The 14,503-nt window shown below is 45.7% G+C and overlaps 1 pseudogene; it reads left to right on the top strand.

The window, feature by feature from the left end:
- Positions 1–1,162: 1,162 nt before the first annotated feature.
- Positions 1,163–14,124, top strand: LOC138102807 (uncharacterized; annotated as a pseudogene).
- Positions 14,125–14,503: the final 379 nt, after the last annotated feature.

The following is a 14,503-nucleotide window of genomic DNA, read 5'->3' as shown; positions in this document are numbered from 1 at the left end:
CATTGATAGCTATTGCCCCCCCTCTTTTTCTTCCTCTCTACTTTGTGTTTCTTTCTCTCTCTCTCTCTCTTCTATTGCATTACTGTGTTGTGGGCACTTAATAAAGGTGCACTGTTTTGATTAAAACTGAAATCTCTTGTGTCCTTTTACACTCTGAGATCGATAAACGAACCATCACGACCCCCGCTTGCATTAGCGGATCGTGACATTAAACTGGCGTCACGGACAGGATCTGACAGACAGAAGGGGTTGCAAGGTTGTGTGTAGTCTGTAATAGGGGAAGGACGTTTCGCTCTAGCCGCACCTAGCCCGACATCCCGAAAAGGGTGAGCGGTGTCTAGAAAGCAAGGGGGGGTGACTCGAATTTCCCGCAAACTGCACACGCCTGGGTGAAAAGCACCCCATACTCAGTTGAGGGCTCTGTCTTCAGATTTTTCGCAAAAGATCTCTTAGTGTAAAAGGGGGAACTATGTTTTTTGGTGTGTGCGTGAATTTGGACTGCTTGGTGTAGTGAAGAGACAACCATAAGTAACTTAAGGAGTACCTCCCAAGCAGATTTGGTCTCTTCACCCACCCAGGGAAGTGAAGGGAGACACAGCGAAGCTGTGTGTGTCGCAGTGTGTAATTAAGTTTTACCTCCCTGTAGTGGTTTTGATCCCTTCATAAAATGACTGAAAACCCCAGTGCAAAAGTTAAAGCTGTGTTTTATGCTCTGCTAGCAAAACATAATGCCCGGCCCTCTCCGGGAGGGGAAGAATGGGCTCAAAATAACTGGTTTAATTTGGATAATGTGACTGATAGAGTATGTTCTTTACAACATGAGACTAGATTTAAATTTGGCCAAAATAAAACCATAATCTGCTCTGTTTTAGGGGCATGCCTTGCGGCAGCTATAGATCATCGCTTAAAGCGATGTACTGAGGAGAAAGCAATCATAGATTCCCTTCAAAGCCTAGTAGAGATTTTACAGAAACAATTAAATGAAGAAAAGAATAAAAATCATTTGCTAGAGGCTGCTTTAAAAGAAGAATATTTTAGGAATTCAAAAAATACTGACTCACCAAAAGAGACAGAGGAAAAGGAAACTCCTCACATTAACCAAATATACCCCCAGAAAGAACTAATACTAGTAAAACATTGTGAAGAAAACTGCTGCCCTCGTATGAGACCTCTGATTAAAACAGAATATAATTATATCAGTGATGAAGATTTTGAACCGCATATCACCATTAAACAAATACCATATACTGCTGTTGAATTAGCTAGATTAAAAAAGGAATATGGGCAGCTCCCCCATGAATCTGAGACAGAATATGTCTTCCGAGTGTCTCTCACTGGAGGAGACCAAATTCAATTAACTGAACAAGAGGCCAGTGGATACTGGGGACATGGAGTTTTCTTGACAACAGGAGACAAACATGGCACGTGGTCCCTGACTCAGCGTGCAGCTTTCTGGGCCGGGGGACTCAATCCTTTAGAAAGGGGAGACCCTTTAGCTATAGTTGGTACCCCTGATCAACTCCTAAAAAGCGTCCACAAAGCTGCCTGTTTGCAAATGATCCATGAAAGGAAATTAACTCCTGGATATTAATCCCCCATGCAATTACCTGTTAAACCTGAATTAATGACCCCTTTAATTCGAGGCCTTCCAGAATCACTCAAACCTACAGCAATTGTCCTTCAAAAAACCATAGCAGCAGTAGGTCCCGTAGAAAGGCTGGACAGATTTCTTGGAAACCCGAGCGACCGAACTGGATCTACCGATCCTGGGTTTACTCCATACTCAACCCCCTCTCAGCCGCCAGGTTCACAATCGAATTCACCTGCCGGTGATCGCAAAGTTTGGACATGGAGTGAGGTTGCAGAAGATCTGATTAATTACAGTAGAAAATATGGACCTATAAAAATCCCAGAGGAAAAATCAGACAAAACAAAAGGTGTCAGGTACATTAGGGCTCCTCATAGCAAAAAGCCAGAGAATGTAAAACAGATCTCTAACCGTCAGCATTGGTGGTTATTAGGCATCAAATAGGGGGTCCCCAGAGATGTGATGAATGGCTTACCCCTTGATAAATTGAGTAAGGTATTGTCTAACTGGCCCTGCCAAAAACCCATTCTACCAAATCCGTCAGTTCAACCCAGTGCACCCCTCCTCCCTCAGAATCTGGGCAGTGAGTCAAAGCAACCTCTCCCTCCAAGTCTGTGCAGTGAGCCAAAACGACCTCTCCCTCAAAACCAGGGAAACTAGACCCTCCGTCTTTTGTCAGTGGGCGAAGAGACGGAGCATGGGTATACCTGAGAAGGCTCACTAAAAATAAAACAGGAGATATAATGATCACAGCTATTACAGGCCCTAAACGGGCACCTGTAACTTTTCTGATTGACACTGGGGCACAAATTTCTGCACTGACAAAGAAAGATGCCCAGAGGTGTGGAATTGTCCCAACAAAGAACCGATATTGTGTTTTAAATGCCTTGGGAATGACAGAATCTATGAATGTGGCCCTAATCAAGCTCATTTTGCCTGGAGAGGAAAATCAACTCTCTATTAATATGGTGATTGGAGATATCCCAGCCAATCTATTAGGGATGAATTCCCACTTTGGGAGGCAGTGGGAGGACTCAGAGGGTCTTCTGTGGTCTTTTGGCATACCACGTTTTAACATCAGACTGCTCCAAGCCGCACCCTCCCTACCATTCAGCAAAGTAACTAATGTGAAACAGTACCCCCTCCCCCTGGGTGCCAAAGAGGGCATCAAGCCAGTGATACAGGAGCTGCGAGAACAAGGAGTAATAGTTAATACTCATTCTCCTTTTAATTCTCTAGTGTGGCCAGTACGAAAGCCTAATGGGAAGTGGAGGCTGACCATAGATTTTCGTAGGCTAAATGCCAACACAGACCCTCTCACAGCAGCCGTCCCAAATTTGGCAGAATTAATAACATTGATTCAAGAAAAGGCTCATTCAATCATGGCAGCTATAGATGTCAAAGACATGTTTATTATGATACCTTTACAGCCAGAAGATATGGACCGTTTCGCTTTCACATGGGAAGGTCAGCAATACACTTTCACTAGGCTTCCCCAAGGGTACAAACATTCTTCTACCCTGGCTCATCACGCTTTAGCCCAAGAGTTAGAAAAAATACCCAAAGCTGACAATGTGACTGTTTATCAATACATTGATGATATCCTTGTGGGAGGAGATGAAATAGAAGAAGTGAGAGATACCCAACAGAGAATAATCTCCCACTTAGAAAGCCTTGATTTGAAAATTCCCTCAGAAAAAATCCAAAATCCTTCACATGAAGTGAAATTTTTGGGAATTTGGTGGAAAGGAGGTATGACATGTATCCCACCTGATACCCTAACCTCTTTAGATCAGATTAAAATGCCTGAATCCAAAAAAGATCTCCAACATGCTTTAGGATTATTAGTGTTCTGGAGAAAACACATCCTAGATTTTTCCATAATTGCCAGACCTCTTTATAACTTGTTAAGAAAAGGGATAAAATGGGAATGGACTGCTTCTCAAGAAGAAGCATTGCAATTGTTGATTTTTGAAGCAACAGCTCACCAAGCCCTGGGCCCTAATCACCCTACAGATCCTTTCCAGGTGGAATGGAGATTTGCCTCCTCAGGGCTGTCAGTACACATATGGCAGCGGGGTCCTGAGGGTATGACGAGGCCTGTTGGTTTTTACTCCCGTGGCTTTAAAGATGCTGAAAAAAGGTACACTACCTGGGAGAAAGGATTGTTTGTGGTTAGCTTAGCTCTCATAGAAGTGGAGAAGATTGCACGACAACAACCAATTGTTTTGAGAGGCCCTTTCAAAGTTATTAAGGCAGTCTCTACTGGGACCCCCCCCACCTGACGGGGTGGCCCAGAGGGCCTCAGTAAGGAAGTGGTATGCTCAGATTGAACATTATTGTAGCGTCTTCTCAGTAACTGAAGGAGCTGTAAAAAATCTGGCAATCCAAGAGACTGAAAACTTGAGTAGCAGCCAGGACAAACCTCCCTCAGTCATTAAAGTAGCCCCTCCTTTTTCCCCCGAACAGTCAGCAAATTCTTGGTTTACGGATGCTTCTGCCAAGCGAGAAGGAAAGGTGTGGAAGTACAAGGCTGTAGCCCTCCACACCTCCTCAGGTGAACGTATTATCACAGAGGGGGAAGGCAGCGCCCAAGTTGGCGAGCTGATAGCTGTTTGGAGTGTTTTCCAACGTGAGGCACAGAATACTTCTCTTGTCTGTATCTACACCGATTCCTATGCTGTGTTTAAGGGATGTACTGAGTGGCTTCCTTTTTGGCAGCAAAATGACTGGGAAGTTAACAGAATCCCAGTATGGCAAAAGGAAAAGTGGCAAGAAATTCTAAATATTGCAAGTCAAGGGAATTTTGCCGTGGGGTGGGTAGCCTCTCACCAGACAGATGGAAATCCAGCAGGAGAGTGGAACAATAAAGCTGATGAATTAGCAAGACTAAGTCCTTTAAAAAAGGATCAGATTACAGAGGACTGGGAGCACTTCTTAGAATGGTTGCATGTAAAAAGACAACACACAGGTGCAAAAGATTTGTACAAAGAAGCCCTTGCTTGCGGTTGGCCTGTTACTAGAGAAATGTGTAAAACATGCATATCAGCCTGTGAACAATGCCGCAGACGGCTAGAAAGACACCCTTTGGAAGATGACCCTCTGCATTTAAGAAAGGGTAAAGGCTTATGGGATGCATGGCAGGTAGATTATATTGGCCCCTTTACAAAGTCAGGAGGTAAACACTTTGTGCTGGTAGGAGTAGAGATTATATCTGGGTTAGTCCAGGCCGATGCCTTTAAAAGAGCTACAGGAGATAACACTGTCAAAGCATTGCAGGGATGGTTTGGAACTTTCCCAAATCCCCAAGAAATTCAATCTGATAATGGGTCTCACTTAACTGCCAAAGTTGTACAGGACTGGGCAAAAAGTGAAGGGATTAAATGGACTTTTCACACCCCTTACTACCCTCAAGCTAACGGCATTGTAGAAAGGACCAATGGTCTCTTGAAACGACTTCTGAAACCACAGGAGGGAAATTGGGATGTTTGGCTATGGGAAGCTGTGAAAGGTGTGAATGATAGATGGGGGGGTAAACGGGTGTCCTAAAATCACTGCCTTTTTCCCAACAGCTCCAAGTATAATTCCTTCATTACAGGGACCTAATGATCCTAAGAATCCTGCACACTACCCTGGACAACCTGTTTTGGTAGACCTCCCTACTGTAGGAGAAGTACCATTAGTGCTGAAAAGCCCTCTAAATAAATATGCATGGGTAGCCTCTGATCCCCTAGGGAGAGAGCATCGGATACATACACGCTGGATAATTCCATCATTCTAATTTTTCTGCCTTTAGTGGCAGACTCTGTTTGTGTTTGCTTTTCACAGAAGAACTCCGAGGGACATAAAAGACCACGTAAACCATGATAAAACTGGTGATACTTTTCTGCATCCTACCACAACACCATGGCCAAAAAGCAGCTGAGTGGCCATGGTCTGGTACTACCATTAGGTACACCAGTGCTCTAGGATCCCATCCCAGAGATCGTCGCCCAAACCCAGACACTGTAGTACTGCACGACTCTAAGGTATACCATTCAAATGAATGGGGATGGGACTCAAAAGATTGGACTACAACCCTAAATGGAACAATTGGTGAGAAAATTGAGGTAAGATGCAGAAAAGTAGAAGGATCTTTCTCCGGGAAAGCTTCCACCATTACAATCACTGGGAATTTTCTAAAACCAGATGGGAAAAGTGACCTGCACCCCAACATTACGGCCGAACTCTGCCCTACAACAGAGTGGGCGTGTAATACACAAACCCTCTTCATCCTGTGTTGTCGTCAGAAGAATGTCGGTAACTACACCCTAGACCCCAGTACCAACAATGTCCAAATCACGAAGCTTTGCAAAAATGAACCAACTGACTGCTGGTATAACTTTACTCTAACTAAATCAGCCTATGTAACATGCAATTGGCAAAATAACCAGACAGATCAGCCAGGTTTGAAAGGTTTAACTTATAAATTCAAAATAAATTCTGTAGCAAAGCCCATACTAAGTGTAGTAATTACGTACCATGGTATAAGTACCTCCCTCATACTAGATGACAAGAATAACGTTTTTCCTCCCTTTATGGTAACCCAAGGTGATGATGTTTCAATATGATGTAGATTAATTGGTAGATCTTTTACTAAACCTATACACAGTTATAGCATTGGACCTCATGACCGCGTTTTGTTTTGTGAAATTCAAAACCAAGATTGTTGGCTAAACTTAACTGCTGTGCAATTTTCCCATAAAGTCATGTGTGGTAAAAACGATACAAAACACTGGGGAAAACTCAATGTCAATGTTGTAATACCTACCACCCAACCACCGGTTATGCTGAGCCCAAGAATTTTTAAAATTGGACCATATACAATCAGGAAAACAGGCCAACAACAAATACTGTTCAATCCAGCATGGTCTCTTAAACAAGTCAAATTGCTCATGCAAAACAATGTCTCAGAAGTTCAGCCAGCTTGTCCACCTTTCCTGCAAACTTCCTTCGAGGGGTGGACAACCTGGTTGCGAAAGCGAAACCCTTCTAAGAAACGAGCACAAAGAGACATAACCGGTGTCATGGGAACAGGATTGGGAATCTTAAATAGTATTGATTCAGAAGTACTAATGAATAAATTAATTGCCACAACTACAGATTTGACTAAAATACAACAACCACTGCAGTCATCCCTATTAGCCTTGGGAAGCCATCAGTGGTTGTTATCAAACATATTACCAAATTGGGAAAAGGTAAATGTGAATGACCACAAATTGATAATTGACGCACTCGATGCTACACAAAACAACATTTCTTTGGCTCTCAGCTGCATCCAGGCTCAATTATGGATGCAGTCAGTTGCTGCCTCAATTATAAGAGAAGGCGAAGAAGGCACTTTTCCTACTGAAATTCGGAAAATAATCTGTGACAGTGCCACTGATTTTGAAAGAGAATTCCAATCCTGGTGGAACTTAGTAAATTTTACCTACGATCCCCTCACAAACACAGCCACAGCCTTTGTACTGACCATACGCAATGCTTCAGTGCATTTGATATTCCCTGTCATTGCATTAGGGCTGAACCATGATGGAGCTGTTCTCTATCCTTTCGAGCATAGAGAATGGGCCCGTCAAATTGGTGAGAAGTGGCAAACCGTTAATTTAGAAACTTGTATTGTCCGAGAACAACAAGGGTTCATCTGTGAAAGTAATGCAATTAGAGCTCAAGACATTTGTTTAGATACAGAACAAAATATCTGTCATTTTGAAATTCATCCTAACAAGATTCCTGAAACAGTGCTTGTCTATATAGGTAATGGATGTGCATGCTTAAGAACTGCTTCTGATAAAGTATTTGTAGAAAATTTAGTAGTAGATACAAAAAATCGTTCAAATTTTTGTGTTTGTAACTTTACTAAAATCATAGGATGTGATTTTTCATATTTAGCCCCAGTTACTTCTTATCACCTTTTACAGTCCAATTACACACTGATCCACCAATTATTGCCTACCCCCATTGGGATGAACCTTACTTTGGTAAAGCAATTGTTGCTTCACCAAGATTTAATTGAAATTTTAGAAAAGATCAAGAAAAATGGACAGAAAACCTTGGTAACTGTTCATCACAATGTGAAAGAAATACATCGTGTTCTAGAAAGGGTAAAGAAAGATGTTGAACACAGGTGGTGGGATACTCTTTTTGGGTGGTCACCTACTGCTACAGGTGTCCTAAACAAATTGTGTCATCCCATCATTGTTCTCTTGATTTTGGTTTTGATTGGTTTTGCTTTATCAGCAGTCTTATACATCATGAATTGGAGAATGATGAAACGGTTAACACAGCTGACATCTATAATAGATGTCCACAATTTGGCCAATACCCCATCCGCTGTAGACACACCCAAGGTTATTGACATGAGACGAACTACACGAGTATTAAAATAAGATGTGATAAGAAATTAGAGGTATTTTGATTAAAAAATTATATGTGTATTCTGATTTAAAATTATTCATTTCCTTCTCTTTTGTTTCCTTCTTTTTCTTTTCTTCTCTTTCCCTTCCTCTCTTATGTTCTCTACCCCTTTTCTGGGATATGCTACCAACATTGACGAGTCCTGAAGACTTCACAACGACACTACAAAATCGTGCAGATAGAGCTCTCCTGACAACAATCGTGAGTCACGGGGTGGTGTAAGAGACGGTCCAAAGATCCCTCATCTGCCTCACGATCATCGCCGAGAACAGAGACTGAGCACAGGAGTCCTGGCCTAGCTGAGGTGGGATGTCTGCCAAGTGTTGCCTACGGGTGTGCCCGCTGGGAACTGGTATGCATTCCTGAGGAAAATTAGTGCAGGTAACAATGGACTGCGCCGTTCTTGCTGCCCAGGCGGGAAGGACTGCGCTGAAGCGGAAAGGAACGACCTGTCCTGCACACCTGTCCTGCACACCTGTCTTGTGCGTCTGTCCTGTACCTGTTTCCCAAAGCAACGGACTCCACAACAATGGCTGTAAATTTCCCAACCTCTTGGCCAGTTGCCCCTCGCTTCTGAAAAGGACTATAAAGGGACTTTCTGAAATAACCTAGTCGGAGAGATCTCCCCCACGGAAAGAAGACGAATCTATTGGCGGAAGACCACGAGGACTTCGTCTCATCCGTTGGTAGCTATTGCCCCCCCCCCCCCCCCCCCCGCCTTTTTCTTCCTCCCTACTTTATGTTTCTCTCTCTCTCTCTCTCTCTTCTATTGCATTACTGTGTTGTGGGCACTTAATAAAGGTGCACTGTTTCGATTTAAACTGAAATTTCTTGTGTCCTTTTTACACTCTGAGATCGATAAACGAACCATCACGACCCCCGCTTGCATTAGCGGATCGTGACACCATAGCGCAAATCTGACCTTTAAAGTCAGCGTCAATAACTCCTGAGTGCACTAAGATTCCTTGATGGGCAACATCAGGTTTTCCCACCAGCATCGCACTGGATCCCTGGGCTAAGGGTCCATATGCATCCAAGGGAACCTTATAAATACCGCTAGAGTCTAAGATGACTGCGGCTGCGCTGTGGACGTCAAAACAGTCTGACCCCTGGGTGCCGTCTCTAGGGTGGCTGGGTAGGCCTGTGCCTGTACCTGTGCCACTCTCTGGGGGAGGGACTGCATCGAAGAGCAATTCCCCCTCCTTGCACCCTGGCGGAATTTTCCCGACAACAGCTGGCCATTGTCATGAGTCAGGGATCTACAATAGTCTGAGCAATGCCCTCATCTGCCACACCTCTAGCGCTGGAGGATCGGTGTGTTTTCTTTTTGGCTCGGCTTAGGTTGCTTCCGTCTTTTCACCTGTTTTGGTTGCTTTGGTTCACTATCAGAAGATGTGTGACCAGGCTGCAGGAACGCACGCAAAGCAGACCTTTTCTGGCTCCCAGATCCCACCTTAGTGCAGGCTTCGACCATGTCTGTTACCTCAGGATCCCCTGGCAAAGCATCTATGATTTTTCTGCACTCTTCGTTTGCGTTATCTCTCACTCACTGCCTTAACAACAACTGTCTTAACCCGTCATTCTCAACCTGCTTCTCGAGAGAAGCAGCGACTTTCTCTACAAAAGAAATTTCCCTTGAACTCTTTCAGTATATCGCTTTCTAGGCGCAGACAACTCTATGGTTTTCAACAGGGCAGCCATGCCGACCTGTTGAGCTTGCTGCAGTACACTAGAGGACAAAGTACCCTGTAGACTGGGATCAGAGAAGGGACCAGTCCCCATCAAAGCATCCATTCCTGCTGTCTGTCTAGGATTGGCAGCAGGGAGCTGCATATTCCCTAATGCAGCCTTGTTGGCCAGCTTTCTCCAGGTTTTCTCAAAAACTTTAAATTGTACAGGTTGAAATAGAATTTGACCTAAGTGTCTGATATCAAATGGAGCAATTAAATCTGTATTTATCACCCTTATTATCTGCATAACCTCAGCAGAACCTAGCCCATATTGTGCCACCTTGGATGGCAGATCCTGGGCAACTTTCCAAGCAATCACCTCATGCTTATCACGCTCGCCTGAATTTGGGACAGCCTTATGCACTGGGAAAGCTTGGATCTCCCCTTTTGGGGAAGCACTACCATCCTGAACTTCTGGCACAGCCTGTGGATGAAGTGTAACAGCTTCTTGGTTACCCCCAGAATCCTCAAATCTATTTGGCATTCCAAGTGTTTCCAATAACCTCCAGTCACCCTCCTCCAATGCTCGCATTTTAACTGACTCTAAGAAGCGATTATAATGGTTTGAATGCACTATTACTGTGCAGTCCTGAAAGGTCCAGGGGCGAGATCAGCGCAGCCTTTTCCTTTTCCTTCGCCTTACGACCTTGGGCCAGAACCTCATCTGCCTCACTTCCTGATGAGGAATCATCAGGCAGAGGCAACTCTGAGATGCTGGGAGTGAACAGAGGTGGACGGCAAGGGGCACTTTGACTAGGTTCCCTAGAGCCAGAACAGAGAGCACAGACTACAGTCGGCTGTGCTGCAGTTTGAACAGCATCCTCTTTTCGGGATGCCATCTCGGCTGGTCCCGACCGAACTGGTACTGCAGCTGCTGCAACCATCTCCGGGACTGTAGACGCACCCGGCGCCGCGCTTGTCTCTTGCTCTGCGGCAGCGTTCGGCGCTGTCACTGATCCCCGTGATGCAGCTGTGCCCAGAGCTGTCACTGGCCCGTGCTCTGTGGCCGCATTCAGCACTGCTGCTGAAACTGCTGCTGTTTCTCTCTCCCCGGCTGCGTTTGGCGCCGCTGCCCCCAGCTGTCGCTCTGCAGCTGCGGCCTCTTCCGGGTTTCCCCCTGGCAGCGCTACTTCCGGGTTCACCGCTGGCCCCCCGGCTTCCTGGTTCAGAGCCACATCTCCTGCGGGCAGCGTGGGCCCAGTGCACCCTGCGTGGCAGGGTGCCTCTGGCGTCCGCGGCACCTGCTTTTGCAAGCTGAGCAGTTCTCCCACCTGTCGGGATATGTTCGGTAACTCTGTCGGCAAAGGCAGATGCTGTATTAAAAGGTCGGTGGCTCAGTTCTACAACTGCACAGAACAGTCCAGCGCCAAGGAGGGCAGCGGACCACAGCCAGGCAGTCTCGGTGCAGTCACGCCTGGCACTACGCCGGCTAAGAAGGGACGTCTGGGCAGCTTTTGCTCCGCTGGTGCATGCGCAAATGGGCTAGGAGCCACTCTGGGGGTCCAATGCGCTAAGCTGCTAATTCGGGGCCCTGGATAAGCCGTGGCCACCGCAGAGCTGAGCAGCAAGGTATACTGCCCGCCCTCCCACTGCCCCGACACCCCCGCCTCTGCTGGCGCGGGGTCCCTGGGGGCCGCGGAGTCCTGCGATTGTGCAGGGTGAGCCGGTGCAGGCTCTGCCTGTGGAGCTTGGTCAGCGGGGTCCCCCTCGGACATTCCTCCGTCACTCATCACCAAAATAGGCGAGCCAGCCCTGCTGCCACAGTCGAGGTTGGTCAGCAGAATAAATAACGAATGCCAGGTTTGGTATAATTCTAACACTGCTGGGTCCCCAGATGGGAGCTCATGCCAGACAGCACAGCCAAGTTCCTGCCATTAGGCAAAGTCCAGGGCAGTATTTCTGTCCACGGTAATCTGTTTTAAGGTAGCCCAATATAAGTCCCGAACTGAGTTTTCAGGAATGGATGTGTGCAATATACTAAACATTACCACAGTGTCGGTTTGTGAGCCACTGTTCACCATTTCTCAGTCCTGTCGGACCTCCCGGTCCCGGGGGGGAGGGGAACAGCGTAGCTCTAGAGAAATTTGGCTTGGCTCACAGCAGCAGGACACTTCGCAGCTTTCAGATCACGTCGGACAGCACTAAATATTACCGCAGGCCTGAGCCCTACGGTATATCACCGTGTCTTGCAGCCAAAGGGAGGAGGAGGAGAGAAGATCCAGCAGGCAGGAATTGTGCAGCAAGATTTATTCCTTTAATTATTTTACAAACTCTTTTATAGACTTTTTTCTTCATAGTCTAATTGGACAAAGGATCAGCCACTCCTTGGGGGTGATTGGCTAAAATCCTAAAACATCCATTGTCAAAATATTTTTCTACTATACCATAAACAAGACTTTTCAAGGTTGCAGGTGGTTTGGTTGTTTACATACTCTGCCACCTCTTCTGTGAGAGAGAACAGTCTCTCATGGACTTAGAAAATAGCAAGAAAATCCTTGCTAGCAGCATTTTTGTATCTACAATCAATGGTCGCTATCTAAAGAAAAACTTGCCCTTGTTAATGAATTGGTTGAGGATCAATTGAAAACGGGGCTTATCATTCCTTCTACAAGCCCCTGGAACACACCCATTTTTACAATCCCTAAGAAATCAGGGAAATGGAGATTATTACATGACCTTCGAGCCATTAATTCTGTAATGCAGGAAATGGGACCCCTGCAGCCCGGCCTCCCCTTGCCATCAGTGTTACCTGTCAATTGGCAACTGTTAATTATCAACTTAAAAGATTGCATTTTTACAATCCCTCTGCACGAGGATGATAGTGAGAAGTTAGCCTTCTCAGTGCCATCCATTAACAAGGCAGAACCGGCAAAGAGGTATCAGTGGGTTGTGTTGCCACAAGGTGTGGGGTATGCCCAGCCCCTGCCCTGGAGGGATGTCTGCTGAGATAAGGAGATTGCTCAATCAGCCAGCAGGACTCCCTGGAAAGACAACCACTTTTTTAGTCACGGCGAGAAAAGACAGACCCACAATCCTCTGGGAGACCCTATTCAGATCCTTTGTAACCCATTGGCCTTTACCCTCTGAGACCCATCCCCTGTATCCCTATAAAAGCTAGCCCTCTGCCCCTGGGAGAGAGAGCTCTCGTCCCTGGCTTTCCCCTTCACTGGAGGGGACCAACAATAAACCTACCTTTCGTGCGGAACCAGCCACACGAGCCTCTTGTCTGTCTCTGGTCTGGCTTGCCCTGGAGGTTGCCCTGCAGAGCTGAGCTGAAATCATGAGCTGATAATCACTAAAGAGCTGACAGCCTCTGCATGGGCCCTCCTGCCAGCAGCTGAGGGAAGACACCGGGCCTCGGGAAGGCGATTCCTTTCGGGACCATCTCTCCGGACCGGTCACCTCTTCCTCGGTCAGAGCTACTGACCCCTCACCAGCTGTAATAACAAGGGATGCGTAATTCTCCCACGATATGCCAATTGTATGTTGCCTGGGCACTAGCCCTGTTGAGAAAACGGCATCCACAGTATCTTATCTATCATTACATGGATGATATTCTGATAGCAGGGGAACATATAGACGTAGCAAACCTGCTACCTGCCTTACAGCAACAATTGCAGGACGCAGGCCTTCAAATTGTCCCTGAAAAAGTCCAACAACAGGCCCCATGGAAATATCTGGGAATACTTATCACGGAAGCCCAAATTTGGCTCCAAAAATTAACAATTTGTACAGAAATTCGGACTTTGCTGGATGCTCAAAAATTAATTGGGGACGTACAGTGGATTCGTAGTACCTGTGGCATAACCAATGAAGATCTTGAGCCCCTAATGCCATTATTGAAAAGGGGAAGTCAGGCCAATTTGCTGTGCAAGCTGGCTGAAAAATAACAGAAGGCTCTTACTCAAATTGCTACTAAATTGGGTAATTCCTTTGCAGATCATTGGTCTTCTACTTTGCCATTGTCCATGGCTGTGTTGAATAAGGAAAAACATGTGATGGCTATACTGATGCAGTGGGATGGCCACGCTAAACAGCCACTAAAGATCTTTGAGTGGGTGTTTTTACCATTCAATTTGGGTAAATCTGTGACTACGCAAATGGAGGCTATAGCAAAAATTGTGGTCAAGGCACGGAAATGAACATTGGAAATTGCAGGAATGGAACCCCAAAATATTCTTCTTCCATTAACTAAGGATTACTTGCAATGGTCATTACAGAATTCAGACACCTTACAATGGGCATTGTTGAATTTTCCAGGTCTCATTAGTACTCATTTTCCCCCTCATAAATTCTTTTCTTTACATCAACAGGTCAAAGAACTACCTTCGTTATCAAAACAACCTGTAGAAGGCCTCACGGTTTTTACTGATGCCAATCAAAAGACTTCTAAAGCAGGTCTGACTTGGCAGGACAAAGGCAAATGGCTCAGTGAAATCCTTGAGGGACCAGGAGACTCTTTGCAGGTTCTTGAGTTGCGTGCTGTTATCCGGGTATTTGAAAAATGGCCAAATGATCCTGTTAACATTGTTTCTGATTCTCTTTACGTAGTAGGTGTTGTTGAGCACATGGAGCGATCATTACTGAAAGAAACTCAAAGCCGGTGGTTGTGGCAACTCTTTGTGCAGCTATGGCAGTTACTTAATTCTCGCAAGCAGGATTATTTTATCACCCATATACGGAGTTACTCTGGATTAATGGAAGGTCTGGCCTTGGGAAATGAGAAGGC

Source organism: Aphelocoma coerulescens (genome assembly GCF_041296385.1).
Source record: "Aphelocoma coerulescens isolate FSJ_1873_10779 chromosome W unlocalized genomic scaffold, UR_Acoe_1.0 ChrW_unloc_scaf_2, whole genome shotgun sequence".
In the NCBI taxonomy this organism is placed as follows: domain Eukaryota; kingdom Metazoa; phylum Chordata; class Aves; order Passeriformes; family Corvidae; genus Aphelocoma; species Aphelocoma coerulescens.
Note: the sequence above shows the minus strand (reverse complement) of the source record. Positions and strands in the feature narration are given on the sequence as shown.